Source organism: Macaca nemestrina, unplaced genomic scaffold (assembly GCF_043159975.1).
Source record: "Macaca nemestrina isolate mMacNem1 unplaced genomic scaffold, mMacNem.hap1 Scaffold_676, whole genome shotgun sequence".
NCBI lineage: Eukaryota > Metazoa > Chordata > Mammalia > Primates > Cercopithecidae > Macaca > Macaca nemestrina.
Window position 1 is genome coordinate 1 of NW_027257840.1, and position 6,878 is coordinate 6,878.

General features: G+C 39.3%; 1 long non-coding RNA gene across 1 annotated transcript; it reads left to right on the forward strand.

Annotated features, from left to right (window-relative positions):
* The first annotated feature begins 520 nt into the window (after positions 1 to 520).
* LOC139361596 (uncharacterized) lies at positions 521 to 6,102 on the forward strand. The gene is made up of 3 exons (XR_011619147.1): positions 521 to 913; positions 3,931 to 4,103; positions 5,853 to 6,102. It is a non-coding gene; the product is annotated as an uncharacterized lncRNA (long non-coding RNA).
* The last annotated feature ends 776 nt before the right edge of the window (positions 6,103 to 6,878 follow it).

Consider the following 6,878-nt stretch of genomic DNA (forward strand, 5'->3'; position numbering starts at 1 on the left):
TCATAGCCAAACTCAACACATCAAGTATACTGTTGGGAAATCCAAACCTACCCATCTAATTCTCATTGTTCATTATGTGACTCACAGGGTGGACCTTTTAAAACAGGCCCTTTCCGAATACCTATTGTACGGTATGGGCCTGTAATAAAGGCTAAAGGAAACTGATTATTCCTCTTTATAAGAAGTTCTCAATCAGGAGGGCCAAACAGAATCTTCTGTGGAACTTTGAAATTCTCCCTCTCCTCCCCAAATACGCACAATCTTCTATATTTTTCTATCCCCCTTTCCAGCTAAGTTGCTTGCAAAAATAATCCCTGACTCCACTGCCCTTCCCTCCTTTCCTTGTTCAATTCCCTCCCGTCCGACACCCACCCTTCTCTCTACACCGAAACTTCTTTTGTCATGGTTCACATTGACCTTATTGTGCTTCAACCTAACAGTTTACAGCCTGCATCTTTCCTAACTCCTAAGCTGCTTTGCACAGTTGACCATGGCTTCCTTTAAATACTCTTCTCTTGGCTTCCTTGATTCCATATTCTCCTGATTTTCCTTCATATTCTTGGATACTCTTTCTGAGTCCCCTTAAAGGAGGTTTCTTAATGGAAGAATCCTTGTTTCCCAGCCCTCCATAACATCTCCTCAATGGTCAGCATGTAAATAACCATTCAATTTTTAGAAACTTTAACTCCTACAATGGGTTTAGTATTGCATCCCCAGGATTCATCCCCTCCCCTAAATTCAAATCAGTTAGTCAACAGTGGCACCAATTTGGTGGTCAAATAGCCATCATCAATTATTCTGCTAAAATTATCTGGTTTCTTTGCTGCTCTTCCAATTAACCCTTGTCTATTTCATATTTACCATTGTATCCTCAGCATCTGGAGGAGGACCTGGCACATATCAGTATGCATCGGTATGATTTTGGCAGCAAGTAATGGAAACTCCAACTCAAAATGATCTAAGCAAAATACAAATGTTATCTGTCCTATAACTGGAGGTCCAGCATCGAGTACACCAGTGATTTCCTGATGCCAGCAAGAGCTAAGATTCTTCTAGCCCCACCACTTAACTATCTTCTACGTCATCTTTATCCTAAGGTTGATGCCATTCATGACACAACAGGGATACCAGTTAGAGACACGGGAAACAACGTGTTTCCTTGTTGAGAGAATTCCTGTCCTTTTGTATCTCTGTACCTCTAGTTAACACTAGATAAGCAACAACAGTAACTGAGCTAGTTATTTTATTTTTAGGGGGTGGAATGGAGGAACACCCATTTGGAGCATTTTACCCAGAAGTGAAAAACTGTTGGTATAGATAATATATAAAGCCAATCAGATTTCACGTATATAATATGAATACAGAGACAATACTTACCACGTGTAAGCAAAATATCTTTGAGATTTCCTCAGGTATGAATCTCTTTCCACTCCTTAGAGTCAAGCCCTTTCAGGAACAAGTTTACAACTTCTGCTGTAAGAAAAGTGCTTTATCTTGAAAATTTCATTTTGCTTTTCCAATCCCCAATTCCTGGGACTAACCACCCCAGAATTTCTGAGGAATAAAGATTTTTTTCTGTGTGGTTCTGTAAGTCTTGCCCTCAAACTCAGGGGGAAAAAAAACTATACACACACACACACACACACACACACACACACACACACACACATGCACACACACATATAACTTCAGAAGCACCCTGAAACTCTATTTTTTGAATGGATGGCCCTGCTAAACAACTTCAATCTCTTCTGACTGATTCAAATTGCCCAAACTTCAAACACTGACTTAAAAGCCATTAAAGGCAAGCTAGTTTCCCTTTCTCTGTGGTGTAATCCTCTTCATATTTCCTAACTTGGCTGTCATCCTTCCTCTTGCTCTGTTTCAAATCTGGGTTTCCTTTCCCTTGGCTTATATGCTATTTTTAGCCCAATGCCTGTCCTTTGGATTTGTCAGCCACATTTATCCCGGATTAAACTCTCAGCACTGTCTCAAAGCTTTGCTTGAATGCTGCCCTGGCTGGCTCTGCTCTGAACTGTTCTGGGCTGTCAGGTTCCAGGATACTAAATTCCTCCAGTTGTCCTGAGTATGAATGCTTTCTGCATTTCCTCGTGCTCACTTTCTTCATTTTCTGTTTAATTTCTTTCTCGTAATCCATAATTATCAGTACTAGGCAGTCTAAACACTAATTTCCCCTGCATCATTCATTACAGAATAGCTTACACAAGAAGGCATTTGCATTTACATGAGACAACTTTAGCTCTCCCTGTCCAGGGGCATGGGTTCAGCTCAGGTTGGAAGAGCTGGCTCACTTCAATAGGGCTGGCCCCGTTTGCTTTACTTGAGTTAAATGAGTGTGTCTAATTGAAGATCTGGCTCACTCTGTAGACATCAATATCTGAGCCAATGATCAGTGGGATCTAACTAATTCAGGCTTGCTTCATTTATAACATCTGAAAGGACTCTTTACATACAAATCTGGGAAAACAGTAACATCAATTATTAAGGGAAAAGCAACACAATAATTTAGATCAGGGTGGCCAAAATTTTTATTTGAAGAGTCAAATAGTACATAAGTCCTCACTTTACCGTTGTTGATAGATAGGTTCTTGGAAACCGCAACTTTAAGTGCAACAACATATAATGAAACCAATCTTGCCATAGGCTAATTCATCTAAACAAGAGTTAAATTCCTCCTGCATATTTCTGGTCACAAAGACACCACCAAACTTCTAAATAAAAACCCAAAACACTTCTAATATTAAACATTGAAATAAACATAAGCTATACATACATTTAAGATTAATTAAAACAAATGAGTTAATTATTTACCCAATTTTTGGTGAAACACCACCAAACTTCTAAATAAAAACCCAAAACACTTCTAATATTAAACATTGAAATAAACATAAGCTATACATACATTTAAGATTAATTAAAACAAATGAGTTAATTATTTACCCAATTTTTGGTGAATCATTGAGTGATGGCAGTTGTAGTAGTCATGGGTTAAATCAAAGAATAAATATTTGCAAAGCGAAAATTGTAAGGAGTACCTCCTCCCACCACACGACTCAAAAGCAAACAAAAACCAACACAGCAGGCTCTCTGAGTGCTTCATACTGCATCTTTTATTGTTATGCATTTGTATGATTACCATACAGTTTATGACATTTTTACTCTGTAATAATTTGTATTAATTTATTTATTTATTCATTTTCCAAACGGCTTATTCAGGGTCAGGGTGGCCGGAGCCTATCCCAGCAGCTCAGCGAGCAAGGCAGAAACCCACCCTGGACAGGATGCTATCCAATGGCAGGGGCGCTCACACACACACAAACACACTCACGCCTACTGGGATAATTTAGACACCTGTCTCACATTCACATCTTTGAGTTGTGGAAGGAAACCAGAGTGCCCAGAGAAAACCCATGAAGACAATGGTAGAACATGCAAACTCCCCTTGTCTACACCTGGCTGGGAATCAATTCTTTTCTCATCAACAAACATGACATTAAATGAAACGATGTTATCTGAATACCTCCTGTAAATAATTTTGGTTTTGTGACCCTACAGTATCTGTGGCAACTACTCAACTCTGCCTCTATAGTATGAAAGCAGCCATCGTGGGTATGGCTGTGCTCCAGTAAAATTTTATTTACAAAACCATATGGTGGGCCAGATTCTGCCCTCAGGAGTAGTTGTCAGCCTCTGATGTAGATGACCAATATGCAGGTGACCAAAGTTCTTACGTGTTCCCCTAGGTGGTATATGATGTGTACCAGGAGGATAAGAAGGCCTGAGTCCTGTTTGCTGGAAGGTCTCTTTATCTGATTGCAAATAATATAAAATAGTTTTATATTAAGACAAACGCAGATATTTTATGGAATGGAATACAAGATGGCTAATTTTTGGTGTCCTCTTGACTAGATTAAGGAATATCTAGAGAGCTGGACAAGCATCACTTCTGGGTGTGTCTGTGAGGGTGTTTCCAGAGGAGATTGGCATGACTCAGTGAACCGTGTGGGGCAGATTTGCCCTCAATGTCAGCAGGCACCATCCAATCAGCTGGGAGCCTGGATAGAACAGAAGATAGAGAAAATGTGAGTCTCTCTCTCTCCCCTCCCTCCCCACCCCCCGCCCTCCTGGAGCTGGAGTGTTCTTCTTCTGCCCTTAGACATAGGCATTCCAAGCTCTCTGGCCTTTTGACTCTAAGACATGCCAGCCGCCCCCGGGGTTCTCAGGCCATTGGCCTTGGACTGAAAATTACATCATCTGCTTCCCTGGTTCTGAGGCTTTTGAACTTGGACTGAACCATCCTACCAGTATCCCAGGATCTCCAGTTTGCAGATGGCCTGCCATGGGAATTCTCAGCCTCCATAATCCCAACAGCCAATTCTCTTAATAAATCCTCTCTCAAATAGCTATATCTACATATCTACCTCATTGATTCTGTCTCTCTGGGGAACTCTAAATAATATAAAATACAACATCTATAGGCCTTTAAGAGTGAAAATGTGCAGCTTCAAAGGGCTGTGGACTTTGTTAAGACAGGCTCTTGGGAATACATTTTTAGCTCTCCTCTGCTATTATGGGCATTTTGGTAGAAAAGTTTGAGAGCCACTGACTTAGAGATACTTATGTAACTAATTACCACATGGGAACACCAATGTGATCTCATTTAATCACAGCCCCTTCATTTCTCCGGAGATGTCAGAAACACAGCTAGTACTTTCCCACTGCATTGTTTTGAGGTTAATATGCTCAGTACTCTTCTGATATTTCATACGGGTCTCTGCCTACTAGTTACTGGGACTCTCAAACTCTGTCGTTTCCCAGAACAAGCCAATTATTTCAGCAGAGAGTCCTGAGGTTTTATGCTATTGCTTTGCAGAAGTTGCTGCAATGGTTACATCTTTTCTGGCTCACCTCAAATTTGAACATCATAATTTCAGAGCCTTCTGCTTATCTTGTGCCCCAGTTTCAGCCATTTATTAAGCCTGCCTTGTCTTTTTGATCATCTACTTCTCTCAGGCAGGTCTTCAGAGGTCTTGTTACTCAGACACAGATAAGCAGCATGAGCATCACCTAGGAACTTGTTAGAAATGCAGGATCCCAGACCCCATCCCAGACCTACTGGGTTAGAATTTGTATTTAAACAAAATCTGCAGTGATTTATGTATACATTGAAGTATGTGAAGGCACCCTTTTCATGGCCACAATGATCTTATTGGTCACTTGTTTTGTTTCTGATTACATGGAAGCACCATTCAGTTTTCACATGCTGTGACTGTTAATTTTATGTGTCAACATGGCTGGGATATGGGGCCCACTAGTATGGTCAGACACTGGTCTAGCTTTGCTGTGAATGTATTTTATAGATGTGACTAACATTTACAACTAGTTGAATTTAAGTTGTCAGAATTGTTAGAATCAAAATGGAGTCACTTGCGTGAAAAAAAAATAGAGCTAAAGAAGGTCATGAAAGGAGAGTTCTTATGCATAAATGACTTATAATAAGAATGATCACATATGACTCTGCAAAAACCACAACCTTGCACAAAGGCCATTGCAATTTTGCACAAAAAAAACTTCTGCAAGACATATGCCCAGCAACTGCCTGTCCAACCTTGTTATTGATCCTTGTAGCAAAGATAATTATCTTGCAATAATTATGTAATCTTCCTCATTTTTCTTTTAAAAACCTTTGTCTTCCTTTACCTCCCTGAATACTCACACAGTTTACTATGGCACACATACAGTGTGTGTCCTATTTCTGAATAGTTACAGTGTTCTATTCCTGAATAAATGTTTTCTTTCAAACAAACAGCATCTCTCTGTTTGTTATTTAGGTTGACATAAATGTGTCCAGAAGCAGGACCTGAAGCAAAAGAATTTTAGAAGGAATCTGCGATTCTTGGAACTGGTGTGCAGTTTTCACTTGAATTCTCTGAGCTCATCACTTGCATGCCTTGTCTTTTCTGACCTGGTGAATCTTCTCTTAGGCTGAGTCTCTTTTTGATAGAGGCTTTTTGACTTTATTCAGGATTTGGTTTGGTTCTAAGGCAGGCTTCAATAAAGGAACTTGCATGCCTCTTAAAATTATGGAAGTTTTGGGCGTTTGTTTGTTTTACAAACACTTTAAAAGATTACTCTAGTTTTTATACAATTTGCATTGTTTCTTGGGCATGACTTTTCTGGTGAATTCACATTGGTTCTGGATACCTAGTTTAATGTTTCATTTGGTCTGCATACATGGGTTGAAGTTTTTGTGAACACTCTGATTTAGGTTTAGTTACACATGCCTATAAGTAACTTGGCTCTTCTTTGCCCTAGCTTATTTCTGAAAAGCTTCTGTGAGCAAAAATAAGCATCCTAAATGATGGACACAGAATGACTAATTTAGAAAGCCAATACCTGAAACACTAGTCGAAATTCCTGACATTCTCTGGCAGGATTTATAGGATTTTCTTTGCTCTTGAGAGATTAATAAGAAAGAAAGTGAGATTCTCAAACATTAAGGCATGCCAGGTTTTCTGAGACTCCAGCTGGCTACATATGATGGTCTGTTCTCATGCACATTTTTAAACGAATGAGCAAACTTCCTTTATGTCAAGGAAAATTCAGAGCTCAATGGTCATTATTCAAACTCTCCAAGCTTGTTAAAAATCTACAACCAACCATAGAGTTAACATGTAGAGCTTTCTAAGTTCTCAATTTCTCTATTTTTTCTTCTGGCTATTTTGAATCTGCTAATTTTCAACTAGTGTTGAGATAAACTCACTGCTTATGGCACACCAGACAAGATGTTAAAAAAAAAAAAAGTCTTAAAGATTTTTTTAAATTAATGGCTTTACAAATTACAACAGCTCCATGGC